Below are 13,891 nucleotides of genomic sequence, written 5' to 3'. Positions count from 1 at the left end.
AGTACAAGAGACACACCTTGTGCAGTATTAATGCTGCACAAGTGAAAGGTTGCTCTATTAATTTGTCTACTTGCACACGCTGAATGAAAGACGTACACAATTTACCCCATTCTACAGTCAAACTGTAGTGGATGCGTGACTTGGTTTTTTGATGAGACGCAGCACAGGTGTCCAAAATAACGCCTTGGTGCTTGGCGCAGCTTCCTGAGCGTTGTTATTTGCTGTACAGGAGTCTGCGCTCTTGTGTTATCCCTTGGCAATGCCCTGTTAGCGCTGCCCATCTTATTACATCATTTCATGTTGGCCGGTGCGGTTCACGATGGCCATAAATCCCAGACCCACAGTGTCTTTTCATAAAGCCACACTGCGGTGCTGGGATTCGTGGCCTTGAGCAGTAAATATTTTGGCCGCTCACACACGTCCTTACACCTGCTTCAGACTAGGCGGCCTCTGCTGATCCCTTCTCGCATGCCGCGGCCATGAGGCTGCACAGTCTGAAGAAGGCGGAAGGAGATGAGGTAAGACAGGCGAAGATATGCACTGCTCGTGCCCATCAATCAAACCCTCGCAGTCAAAATAAGTAAGACAACGAGGAGCATTTTATTCAGGCAGGGCGGACGAACAGGCGCAACTAGCCAACCAATGATGTCAGAAGACGGGAAGCGCTACCAAGGGGGGTGCTGCGTATCATTAGAAAGGAAAGTCACACCTCAGGGACAGTGGAATGGTCTCAAAGAGACAAATTTTGTACGTGTTGAGTTCCACGTGGGCAAGGATAAAAAGTCAGCCACCTTGTACAAATGCAGCAGTACTGCTGTACAAGGTGGCTGTTATACATAGAAACACCTGGGGGTGGGGGGCAGGCTCCCTTCAATTTCAGTTCATGTGCCTGCGTGGCGTTTGCAGGTCACGTTGCAAGCTACACAGCAGGGGAACAGCTGGCGTTGCTGAACCCCACTGACACATTGACTGGTGTTTTTTTCTGTGCAGATTGCATGTCCGGGCAAAAACTAGCGGTGTTAGAGCCCAGGGTCAGCAGGAGGAGGAGAGGAGCAAAGTGTAGGCCGAAGCCTGCACTGGTGGCAGCTTTTGGTCGGTTGTGCCAGCGTGGCTTTTGCTGGACACGATGCCGGCTACACAGCAGGGAAACAGCTGGCGTTGCTGAACCCCACTAACACATTGGCTGGTGTTTTTCTCTGTGCAGCTATCATTTCCGGGCAAAAACTAGCGGTGTTAGAGCCCAGGGTCAGCTGGAGGAGGAGAGGAGCAGAGTGTAGGCCGAAGCCTAGTTGAACCAATTTCAAAGGTTACCTTTAACCCCCCCTCAGGTGTTACAAAGTACAAGAGCCACTCCTTCTGCAGCATTAATGCTGCACAAGTAAAAGGTTGCTCTATTAATTTGTCTACTTGCACACGCTGAATGCAACACGTACACTATGTAGCCCATTATACTGTTAAACAGTAGTGGAGGCGTGACTTGTCTTTTTAAAGAAAAGCAGCACAGGTGTCGAAAACAACACCTTTTTGCATGGGCGCAGCTTCCTGAGCGTTGTTAGTTGCTGTACAGGAGTCTGCGCTATTGTGTGATCCCTTGGCCATGCGCTGTGAGCGCTTACTGTCTTCTGACCTCATGTTATGTTGGCCGTTGCGGTTAGCGATGGACATGAATCCCAGACCCACAGTGTGTTTTCAAAAAATCACACTGCGGTGCTGGGATTCGTGGCCTTGAGAAGTAAATATTTTGGCCGCTCACACACGTCCTTACACCTGCTTCAGACTGGGCGGCCTCTGCTGATCCCTTCTCGCATGCCGCGGCCATGAGGCTGCACAGTCTGAAGAAGGCGGAAGGAGATGAGTTAAGACAGGCGAAGATATGCACTGCTCGTGCCCATCAATCACACCCTCGCAGTCAAAATAATTAAGACAACGAGGAGCATTTTATTCAGGCAGGGCGGACGCACAGGCGCAACTAGCCAACCGATGATATCAGAAGACGGGAAGCGCTACCAAGGGGGGTGCTGCGTATCATTAGAAAGGAAAGTCACACCTCAGGGACAGTGGAATGGTCTCAAAGAGACACATTTTGTACGTGTTGAGTTCCACGTGGGCAAGGATAAAAAGTCAGCCACCTTGTACAAATGCAGCAGTACTGCTGTACAAGGTGGCTGTTATACATAGAAACACCTGGGGGAGAGGGGGCCAGGCTCCCTTCAATTTCAGTTCATGTGCCTGCTTGGCGTTTGCAGGACACGTTGCCAGCTACACAGCAGGGGAACAGCTGGCGTTGCTGAACCCCACTAACACATTGGCTGGTGTTTTTCTCTATGCAGCTAGCAGTTCCGGGCAAAAACTAGCGGTGTTTGAGCCCAGGGTCAGCAGGAGGAGGAGAGGACCAAAGTGTAGGCCGAAGCCTGCACTGGTGGAAGCTTTTGGTCGGTTGTGCCAGCGTGGCTTGTGCTGGACACGATGCCGACTACACAGCAGGGGAACAGCTGGCGGTGCTGAACCCCACTGACACATCACCTAGTGTTTTTTCTGTGTAGACAACACTTCCAGGTGTCAACTGACAGTGTTGAAACCCAGGGAATCAAAGAGGAGCAGAGTGTAGGCCGAAGCCTGCAGTGGAGCAAGTGTAAAGGGAACCTTTAACCCCCCCCCCAGGCATTTGTTGCTGAAAGAGCCATCTTGTACAGCAGTAATACTGCACATGGAAAATGGTGGCTCCGAAAATAATGCTCCTTGCAAACGCTGAAGTACACACTCATATAATGTGTCCCCTCACACCGTCAAACCATCCCGGAAGTGGGACTTTCCTTTGTAATGTGACACAGCACAGCCGTCATTCCTATCCCCTTGATGCCGTGCGCTGCCTCCTCAGCGTTGTTTTAAGCTGTCACGGAGCCTGCGCTGTTCTGTTAGCCCTTGGCCATGCCCAATTAGCGCTGCCTGTCTTCTGACATAATTTGGTGTCAGGCTGTCAGTGCCTGTGCGTCCACGCTGCTCCAGATCCCACCTCGCAGTCTCGTCTAACGTAATCCCACTGCGGGCCTTGGATCCATGGGCATGCACAGTGCATATCCTCAACTCTCACTCCCCTCCTTCCCTCTTCTTCAGACTGTGCGTTGTCACGGCCGTGGCATGCTATTAGGGATCAGCTGACGGCGCACAGTCTAAAGAAGGCGGAGGGAAATGAGCGAGAGCCCGAGGGGAAGATATGCACTGCGCATGCCCATGGATCCCGGGCCCGCAGTGTGACTCAATCAGAAGACACTGCGAGGCGGGATCTATGGCAGCGCGGCCGTACAGGCGCAGCCAGCCTGACACCAAATTATGTCAGAAGACAGGCAGCGCAAATAGGGCATGGCCAAGGGATAACAGAACAGCGCAGGTTCCGTGACAGCTTAAAACAACGCTGAGGAGGCAGCGCATGGCACCAAGGGGGTAGGAATGACGGCTGTGCCGCGTCACATTACGAAGGAAAGTCCCAGCTCTGGGCCGGTATAACGGTATCAGTGAACACATTTTATAAGTGTTAAGTTCTGCGTGTGCAAGGAGCCCAAAAAAAATAGCTACCTTTTCCTTGTGCAGCATTACTGCTGCACAAGATGGCTCTTTCAGTAACAAACGACGGGGGGGGGTCAGGTTCCCTTACATTCAGGTTGTTGTTCCAGCGTAGCGGTCGCAGGACACATTGCCGGCTACACAGCTGGGGATCAGCTGACGTTACTGAAACCCAATAACACTGGGTCGTATGTTTTGACTGTGCAGCCTGCACTTCTGAGCCGCAACTGGCGGTGTTGGAGCCCAGGAATAGCATTTCAGGTGGTAGAAAGATGAACACAGCAGAAGACCTGGATGGCACCCAATTAATTAATCAGGCAGAGGAGTGGCAAATTCCTGCGAGATCCAGGCCTGGTTCATTTTCAGGAAAGTAAGCCGGTCAACGTTATCGGAGGATAGTCGCATGCGACGGTCTGTTAGTACACCACCTGCGGCACTAAAGACACGTTCCGATAAGACACTAGCCGCAGGGCAAGCCAGCACCTCCAATGCATACTGACTTAGCTCTGGCCATGTATCCAGCTTAGAGACCCAAAACTTGAACGGGGAAGAGCCGTCGGGGAGTACAGTAAGAGGGCAAGCCATGTAGTCTGTCACCATCTGACGGAACCGTTGCCTCCTGCTGACTGGAGCCGCCGGTGATGGTGTAGACATTTGGGGCGGGCACACAAAAGTGTGCCAGAGTTGTGCCATACTCGGCTTGCCTTGGGCAGAGGCACTGCTTCTGCTCCCTCTTTGGGCAGAGCCTCCCCCACTGCCTCGACGCACTGAGCTGCTTTGTAAAGCACTAGCAGCACTCCTCTCAGTTGGACAGGAGAAGATGATGGAATTCACCAGTGTGTCGTGGTACTCCCGCAATTTACGCTCCCGGGTCAACGCAGGGATGAGGTTTTGGACGTTGTCCCGGTAGCGAGGATCGAGGAGGGTGAACACCCAATAATCAGGCATGTTGAGAATGTGGTCGATGCGGCGGTCATTTCTCAGGCACTGCAGCATAAAATCCACCATGTGCTGCAGAGTGCCAAGCGGCCCAGAAACGCTGTCCCCTGCTTGAGACATGATCTCTGCCCGCTCGTCATCACCCCACCCTCGCTGTACACACTGACCACTGGACAATTGTGTCGCTCCCTCCTCTGGACGGAGCTCTTCCTCGTCCATTGACTCCTCCTCATCCTCCTCACAAATTGGCCCCTGCGTACCCCTTTGTGAGGAACCACGTGGCGCTGACTCTACAGAAGCTGATGGAAAAGGTGACTCCTCATCCTCCACCTCTTCCACCACATCATCCCTTAACCCTTGCAAAGTTTGCTGAAGCAGGCAGATAAGGGGGACAGTCATGCTGACTAGTGCATCATCTGCACTTGCCATCCGCGTGGAATAATCAAAAGTACGCAAAACCTGGCAGACGTCCTTCAGAGTGGCCCACTCTGTGGTTGTGAAGTCTGATCGGCGCTGACTGCGACTTCTTTGCGCCTGATGCAGCTGGTACTCCATAACTGCTTGCTGCTGCTCACACAACCGCTCCAACATATGTAACGTGGAATTCCACCGGGTAGGTAGGTCACATATGATGCGTTGTTCCGGAAGGCGGAATCTGCGCTGCAGAGCAGCAATGCGGGATCTGGCCAAGCTGGAACGCCGCAAGTGAGCACACTCTAGGCGGACCTTGTGCAGCAGGGCATCAAGATCCGGATAGTCCCTCAGAAAACTCTGCACAACCAAATTGAGCACATGTGCCAGACATGGGATGTGAGTGAGGTTGCCAAGGGCCAAAGCTGCCACCAGATTTCGGCCATTGTCACACACTACCATGCCTGGCTGGAGATTCGCTGGCAGTAACCACACATCGCTCTCCTGCTTGATGGCATTCCAGAGCTCCTGCGCTGTGTGGCTTCGATGCCCCAATGAAACTAGTTTCAAGACGGCCTGCTGACGTTTGGCCACGGCTGTGCTCATGTCGGTCATAGGTAAACGTTCACGGGTCCATGTGGGGGTGGACTGTGACGGATCCTGCAGAGAGGAATCAGAGGGACTGGTGTAAGAGGAGGAGTCGATGCGTACAGACTGGATTCCTGCAATCCTTGGAGTGGGCAGGACACGTCCTGCGCCACTCGCACGATCTGTACCTGGCTCAACAACATTAAACCAATGGGCAGTGAGGGAAACATATCGCCCCTGTCCATGCTGACTGGTCCACGCATCGGTGGTGAGGTGGACCTTGCTACTGACGGCGTTCAGTAGCGCATGTTTTATGTTTGCCTCAACATGCCTGTGCAGGGCAGGGACAGCCTGCCTGCTGAAGTAAAAGCGGCTGGGCACCTTGTACTGTGGGACTGCCAATGCCATCAAGTCACGGAAGCTGTCAGTCTCCACCAGCCTGAACGAGAGCATTTCCAGGGACAACAGTTTGGCAATGCCTGCATTCAGAGCCTGTGCTCGGGGGTGGTTTGCCGAGAATGCCCGCCTTTTCTCCCATGCCTGTACTACCGATGGCTGTAGACTAGGCTGGGAGTGTGAGGATGACTGGGAAGGTGGTGCTGTGGGTGGAATTACACAAGGTCTCTGGGAGGAAGCCAAACCAGCTGTGCGTGAGCTGGAGGAAGAGGCAACACGAGCTGAAGAGGTGGTAGCTGCCGCTGTTGGTTGGCCTACATCTTCAGTGTGTTTCTGTAACTCCACCGCGTGCCTGGTCCGCACATGTTTCCACATATTTGTGGTATTGAGGTTGCTGACATTTTTCCCTCTTTTTACTTTCTGATGACACAGCTTGCATTTGACAAAACAAATGTCATCTGCAACTGTGTCAAAAAAGGACCAGGCACTGCAAGTCTTGGGAGCGCCCTTTTTGGCTTTGGAAAGAGACAGGCTCCTAACGGGTGCCAAAGTGGAGGCTACAGGCTCCGCAGTCTTCCCCCTCCCTCTCCCTCTTTGGCCCGTAAGAGGAAGCTCTTCCTCTGAGCTGCTCCCACCACCTTCCTGTTCCTCACGCCACGATGGGTCAAGGACCTCATCATCTCCACTACCCTCTGCCACCAACTGCTCCTCCTGGGTAGTCTCAGCAGCACAGTACGCACGAGAAAGCGGCACCTCAGTTTCATCATCAGATGCGTACTGCGCTGTGGTCACCGGAGGCACTGGCCCACCCGCCTCTTCAGAGTCAGAGAGAAAAAGGTGTTGGGCATCACTGCACACTGCCTCTTCTTCCATTTCTCCAATGCTGCTTGGCTGGCCCCCTGTTTCCAAGCCAAGAGATTCAGAGAACAGAAGTAGAGACGGCTCCTGTCCTGGGCTCTCTGACTGCCTGGCTAATTTGGCAGGTGGTGAAGAGACAGATGGCTGCTCTCCAGTGCTCTGTGCCTGAGAGGATGTGGCACTAACTGAAGTCGATGCCGAGGCGTTAGCTGCCATCCACCCGACAACGGCTTCAATTTGGTCTTCACGCAGCAGCGGTGCACGGCGCTCTCCGACAAAGCTGCGCATGAAGGACTGTTCCCTGCTGAAACTGAGTGACGACGAGTCACCGGCGCCCGCAGCAGGCACAGAATCACCACGTCCTCTCCCTGCTCCTCTCCCTGCTCCGCGCCCACGCCCACGTGCCTTACTCCCTGCCCTCTTCATCTTGGTTGACAGATAAAGATAAGCAGAAAAGTACTAAGGCCTTAGTGTGCTTATTCCTGTAATGCTCCTCCTAACAGGTGTAAGAAACACTAATGTTGTAAATTGTGGACTAAACTTTATTATTTTTCAAATGTGGCCTACACAAGTGTTAAGTTGTGTTTGGTGAACTTAACTTTTTTTTTGGTGCAGATCGGGCTACAGAGCTAGTTTAAATCACACGGAGACCGTGCAGACAGCCGTAAACGGCGCTGCAAGGCCAAAAAACCCTCCTCTAGGTTATCCTATATAGTGTTTTTCCACTATTTAGCTGGATACAAGTGGAAAGACACTAATAGGATTTTTTTTTTTCAAATTTGAAACTGGCTGCACTATTTGAAAAAAAGGAAATTGTTTTTCAAGGTATGAGGCAGTAACGCACCCTGAGCTGAATCCAACCGGCTATGGCTGCACACAGACTACAGGGCGAGCTGCGCTCACACAGAGACCGTGCAGACAGCCGTAAACGGCGCTGCAAGGCCCAAAAAAACCCCTCTAGGTTATCCTATGTAGTGTTTTTCCACAATTGAGCTGGAGACTGGTGGAAAGACACTAATAGGAATTTTTTTTTTTCAAATTTTAAACAGGCTGCACTATTTCAAAAAAAGGAAAATTTTTCTCAAGGTATGAGCCAGTAACGAACCCTGAGCTGAATCCAACCGGCTATGGCTGCACACAGACTACAGGGCGAGCTGGGCTCACACGGAGACCGTGCAGACAGCCGTAAACGGCGCTGCAAGGCCAAAAAACCCTCCTCTAGGTTATCCTATATAGTGTTTTTCCACTATTTAGCTGGATACGAGTGGAAAGACACTAATAGGATTTTTTTTTTTTCAAATTTTAAACAGGCTGCACTATTTGAAAAAAAGGAAAATTTTTCTCAAGGTATGAGCCAGTAACGAACCCTGAGCTGAATCCAACCGGCTATGGCTGCACACAGACTACAGGGCGAGCTGGGCTCACACGGAGACCGTGCAGACAGCCGTAAACGGCGCTGCAAGGCCAAAAAACCCTCCTCTAGGTTATCCTATATAGTGTTTTTCCACTATTTAGCTGGATACGAGTGGAAAGACACTAATAGGAATTTTTTTTTTTCAAATTTTAAACAGGCTGCACTATTTGAAAAAAAGGAAAATTTTTCTCAAGGTATGAGCCAGTAACGAACCCTGAGCTGAATCCAACCGGCTATGGCTGCACACAGACTACAGGGCGAGCTGGGCTCACACGGAGACCGTGCAGACAGCCGTAAACGGCGCTGCAAGGCCCCAAAACCCCCCTCTAGGTTATCCTATGTAGTATTTTTCCACAATAGAGCTGGAGACTGGTGGAAAAACACTAATAGGAAATTTGAGAAAAAATGTGCAGCAGGCTGCACTAAGAGCAAAAAAGAACAACTGTGTGAGGCAGTGTGAACCCCCCCTGAGCTGAATACAACCGGGTATATGGCTGCACACAGACTACAGAGTGAGCTGCACACACACACAGAGACCTTGCAGAACGCTGTTAAAACAGCGCTGCAAGGCAAGAGCAAGGTGAACAGTGAAGAACACACAGCGTTTTGCTAAATTAGCCTTTGGAAAGGAAAATAAAGCAATTAGCAAGCTCAACTGGCCCTCAGTTAGAACACAGCGTCCTGTCCCTAACTGAAATCACAGCAGAGTGAGCGCAAAATGGCGGCAGCACTTTTTTATAGTGCAGAGTGACATCATTTCAGCAGCCAATCCCAGCCTTGCCAGTACTTACATGCCCACCATGCTAAACAGGATGTGCCCACACTTTCATTCATTCCTCATTGGCTGCTGCGTTCAATTTTAATTCTGGGAACTTCCGATTCCGGTATCCGATACGCGGGAAGTATCGGAATTCGGTATCGGAATTCCGATACCGCAAATATCGGCCGATACCCGATACTTGCGGTATCGGAATGCTCAACACTAATGCTTATTAAAAATAGCCTTAGGTCAACAAAAAAACCTTAAATATAAACCTTGTTTATAATTTTGTTTGTCAGTCAGATTAGTTTTGAGTCTTTGAAAATGGAGGACGGTGTAAATGAGGTTGTAATTTTTAAATGATCAGCACAATATTTGTATATCTCTTAAATTATAGTTGAAACAATTCAGTTGCATGTTAAAGGAGTTTTCCGTTTTCAGAAACCCTTGTCCCCAAGTGCGTTTTTTTTCTAAAAAGACATACTATTCTTTACTCAGCCTCCCTGGGTCCAAAGCGGAGTTTCTGCCACTGCTTCTTGAGTTTTTTATCTGTATTGCTGATATCATATTGCCTATAACTGAGGTTGGCAGCTCTGAGTGGCTCGTGCCATCTACGCTTGCAGGCTAACTGAGGTCACTGATTGGCTGCAGCGCTATTTATGTGAATCTGTGCGGCAGAGAATAACGGGCATGGGGAGTAGCAGTAGAGGCTCAGCCCTGAACCCAGACATGATAAATAGGGTTACATTCACACATCTATGTGACATGTCAATAAGCTGTCCATTATTTTTTTCGGACAGCGCATGGGCCCAAAGAGTTTCATGGATCGCTGCACACATCTTTGTTTATACTATATGTCCTGTCCATAAGACTCAGAGCAGGTCCAATTCTCATCCCATTTGCTAATCTGACTTTGCCATTAAACTTAATAGGGTTACGCGTAAAACAGATGAAACAAAGAAGACACGCTTTGTACTTTTGTGTTCCATCCATGTTTTATCTGTTTTATATTGATGCATTGTTAGAGTCTATAGATAAATAAAAGTCTACCTGCTTAAAATGGATGAGAAAAAAAAAAGATCCAATATGGAGGCAATGCGGATGACATGTGAGAATAAAATGGTCAGTTTAACATGTATGTAAAAATTTACATGGATGTGTGAATGTTTTTCCTTAAATAAATTGTGCCAGCTGACAGGCTTTTTCTGAATACAGAAAACCACTTTAGGGGCTTAGTTTACGTTGTACTGATGTACAGAAGCAAAATTATGAAAATTTGGTCACTTTAAAAAATATTTCCGAACCCAATTGCATATTTTGGCCATCCATGGTCATGAGATGTCTAAGATTCCATAAGGATGTCCATGTGGCACATGTTGTTAGGAGTTGAGTTTCCTCTGCTTCACAGGGGGAATCTCGATCCGTGTCTGCTGCGGTCTCCCATTCGGTATCGGCCGCAGTGGGCTCTGCTCAGCGGAGACATCGCTCCCAGCGTCTCGCTGAGGCTGATTCGGTGCATAGGGTCACTACTGCCTTTTCTGGCTTTCTTATGGTACCCTGCACTGATCTGCGGCGAGCGAGCCTCTCTGGGACTAAGTCCTTGTTTACTCACACTGAGCATGCCCAGGGCAGGGTCTCCCATTGGAGGTCGAGGGCCACATGTTCGGTCACATGCTCAGGTGCTGCAGTACATTCCATTGGTCCTCCTGGAAGGTCCTGAAAGGGCAAAACATGCTCAGGTACTGCAGCACTTTCCATTGGTCCTTCTGGAAGGTCCTGAAAGGGCAAAAACTTCAGTAGCAGCTTCCTGTGCTGCAACTATATAAACTAGTATTGTCTTGTAAATATGTGTGTGTGTTGTGAGTGAAAGTCGCTCTTTAAATAACCCTCCCTATTGAATGTCTGTTCGCGGAAGGTGTATGTTTGCTATCTAGCGCCCGACTTATCCAACAGCACGTAACACACATTACAGCGTCCAGTTGCTGTGTCCGCCAGTACGGCGCCGTGCGCTTCCTCTGCGCTTTCCTTACCCAAGCCTGGGTGGTTAGTGGCGTCTGTCAGTGCGGCACCGCACGCACTCTCGTGCCTTTATTTACTATTTCAATAGTTTCCTTACACACCCAGTTGCGGTGTTGTGCCAGCAGTGGTCTAATCGGACTTCAATCTTAGTTGGGGTTGTGTTCGCTGACTTATTGCTCACGCTCTATGTGTGGTACCGCGGTCCTGTGACGCAACAGGATCGCTTCCTTCACGCAGGGTGAAGTTAACCCTTGTATGTATACTTATAGTACCGCCATATAGTCCGTCTTACTTAGCAGCAGGTACTTTCCTGCACGGTGGATCCCGGGTTGCGAACGCACCAATTCCATCTAATAAACTATATATTTGGTGCGTTCCGCCAACCCTAACACATGTAATAAGGCAATAACCACCAAATGTTAAAACCTTTAATTTTGTGACTATTCCTTCACAGTGACATATAACCAATGCTTAGCATCCATATTTGTGGTGTGAGTTGCAAGAAATGTATGAAGTTGGCTTTTGAGCTGAGCTTGCAACATACCACTCATATCCTGGCTGTTTTACTCTTTAGACGCTGTAGACAATATCAACTGCAGCTTCTAAGTGGTTACATGGAAAGAGGAGGCTTCCTTTGTCTCTCCATTCGCCCACCTGCAACCTGATTGCCAATGGGTTTTCGGGTCAGCTGGAGTCTAAGCCTGCAGGTCTACAAACTTCGAGTCAGGGCTTAAAGGGTCATCAGAATAAAATCAATGGCTTAATCAACACCTCCACAATACCTTGTTAACAGATCCCAGTGTCCAGAATTACATGTGTATAGAGGCGGAATACCACTGCTCCTTAGGCCCCCTTCACATGCATGTGTCTCTGGTACATGTGGCATCTGTTTTCACACGTACCGGAGACATGTACACACGCACACTCATTATAATCTATGGGGCTGCACACATGTCTCGCATGTTCGTTTTTGACCCATGCACATGTTACACGGACCCATACAAGTCTATGGGTTCTTGTAAATACGTGCCACACATGGATGTGTGACATCCATGTACCATTTGTGTAACTCATACCGGAATAAAATGGCTTACAGAAAATGAGTTTTATGTGAAACATGTTTGTAAGCTTTGCAAAGACCCTTTATAGGTACCGTAGGTCAATAGATAGATAGACATCTAATTTCAAAATACCAGGACACATTATAAACAAAACACCGTTCAGTGCCTTGTATGTGACTTAATGTTTAAGCTATTAACCTAATAAATAAAATAATGACTTGGGGTTTCCTCCATTTTTTAGAACCAGCAAACATAAAGCAGACAGTTAAGAGCTGATATTATCAGACTGGGAAGGTCCCAGTCTAAAAATACCAGCCCCCCATCTGCCCCAGAAGTGGCGCTTCACATTCGATACGCAAATTTTGACGCTTTCTGATTTCCCTGGTGCTTTGGCATTCGGGGTAATGGTAGCTGGGTTAATGTCAGCTGTAAATTGTCAAAAAACACAGCTGGTGTTCGTAATGGAGAGGTGTCTATCAGGCACCCCCATTACTAACCCAGTACTAAAAAGAAAAAAAATACACACAAATATTTATTTAAGAAACACTCTCCGACTCATTCCTTAGTTGACAAATTTATTATTTTTTTAAATCCCAGGCAGGTCCACCGTAGTCCAGGGAATCCGATGTAGTTGAGGGAATCCAATGTAGTTGAGGGAATCCAACCTAGTCCACAAATGGAAACATGAAAAACATAAAAAGAGAGAAAAAAAACACTAAACCTCATATACTAATTTATTATATAAAAAAAGTTCCCATGAAGGTTCTAATGTAGTCCATAGTTTCCCACAACGTTCCCTGAATTGGTCGTCCAAAGCTTATTGAGCCGTGTTCGGTGAAGACAGACGTTCACACTACCGAAGTAACAGCTGCTGCAAAGCTTCTATGAAGACGGAAGGAGGGAGGAGGGAACAGCCATATCTCTAACTCCTTCCTCCACCTTTCCCCTCTGTTCCACATAGAATCTTACCAATAGCAGCTTCCATCTCCTATCTCAGTATTGTGAAAGTCTGTCTTCACTGAATACAGATTTTACGCCTGAATTGAGAATTTTGAGAATTATCAGTCCTTGTGGAGAAAGAAGCACGTTTCTCTGATAGGAAATATTACAAAGTTTCTAAATTCCATGTGTTCTATTGATTTCTGAGATAAAACAACTGTTACCCTTTAATGCTATGTACACCTTCATACAGATTGTGTTTTCCTAAATTTAAAATTAAGCATCTTTTATAAATAGTGTGAACATGAATTTCCATTAAAAATTAACGGGTAATAATAACGATGAAAACCACCAACCCAGTGAGAAGGTATATATGTATACCCAAAATATACGACCTAAAATAGACTACCCTGCAAGACACCCTATACTAGGCCTACATTGCTCCTGCCTAGCTGTGGAGGTTGGCACCCTAAAGAACGATCTGGCGCCCCCAATCACCGTGGGCTATCCCTCACTGTCCTATTCCAACCCTATAACTATAGGTGGGAAAACAAATCATAAATAGTACAGAGATGAAGAAAGAATTGTAGGCTAGTCATAAAAATTGTATCCCGGGTATCTAAACTAGCAAAAAATATTATAATACATAGTCATCTAATTTCATGATTCGAACTCCATAATAACAATAAATTGCCATGCAGTAAGTTTAGCAATTGGGCTCGGATGCATCCCCTCAATCGGTGACCATCACACATGATTCTGATGGCACATGATAAGATTGATTAAGACTACTACAGAATCAATGTTCCATGAATAAATTCATAATCCAACAGCCTTAATACCAGATAAACAAAATCACCCAAAGCAATACAATAAGTATGATAAAGCAAATAGGAGTATACTTAGCCTGAAACAGATGCACCCGACGCGTTTTCCCGTCAGTAG

The 13,891-nt window shown here is 48.2% G+C and overlaps 1 protein-coding gene across 6 annotated transcripts in view; it reads left to right on the top strand.

The window, feature by feature from the left end:
- The window catches only part of CFAP54 (cilia and flagella associated protein 54), a 752,512-nt gene that overhangs the window by 425,919 nt on the left and 312,702 nt on the right, over positions 1-13,891 (top strand). The gene's annotated exons all lie outside the window — the stretch shown is intronic.

Source organism: Ranitomeya imitator, chromosome 4, assembly GCF_032444005.1.
Source record: "Ranitomeya imitator isolate aRanImi1 chromosome 4, aRanImi1.pri, whole genome shotgun sequence".
NCBI lineage: Eukaryota > Metazoa > Chordata > Amphibia > Anura > Dendrobatidae > Ranitomeya > Ranitomeya imitator.
This window is presented reverse-complemented; position numbering and strand designations above follow the sequence as displayed.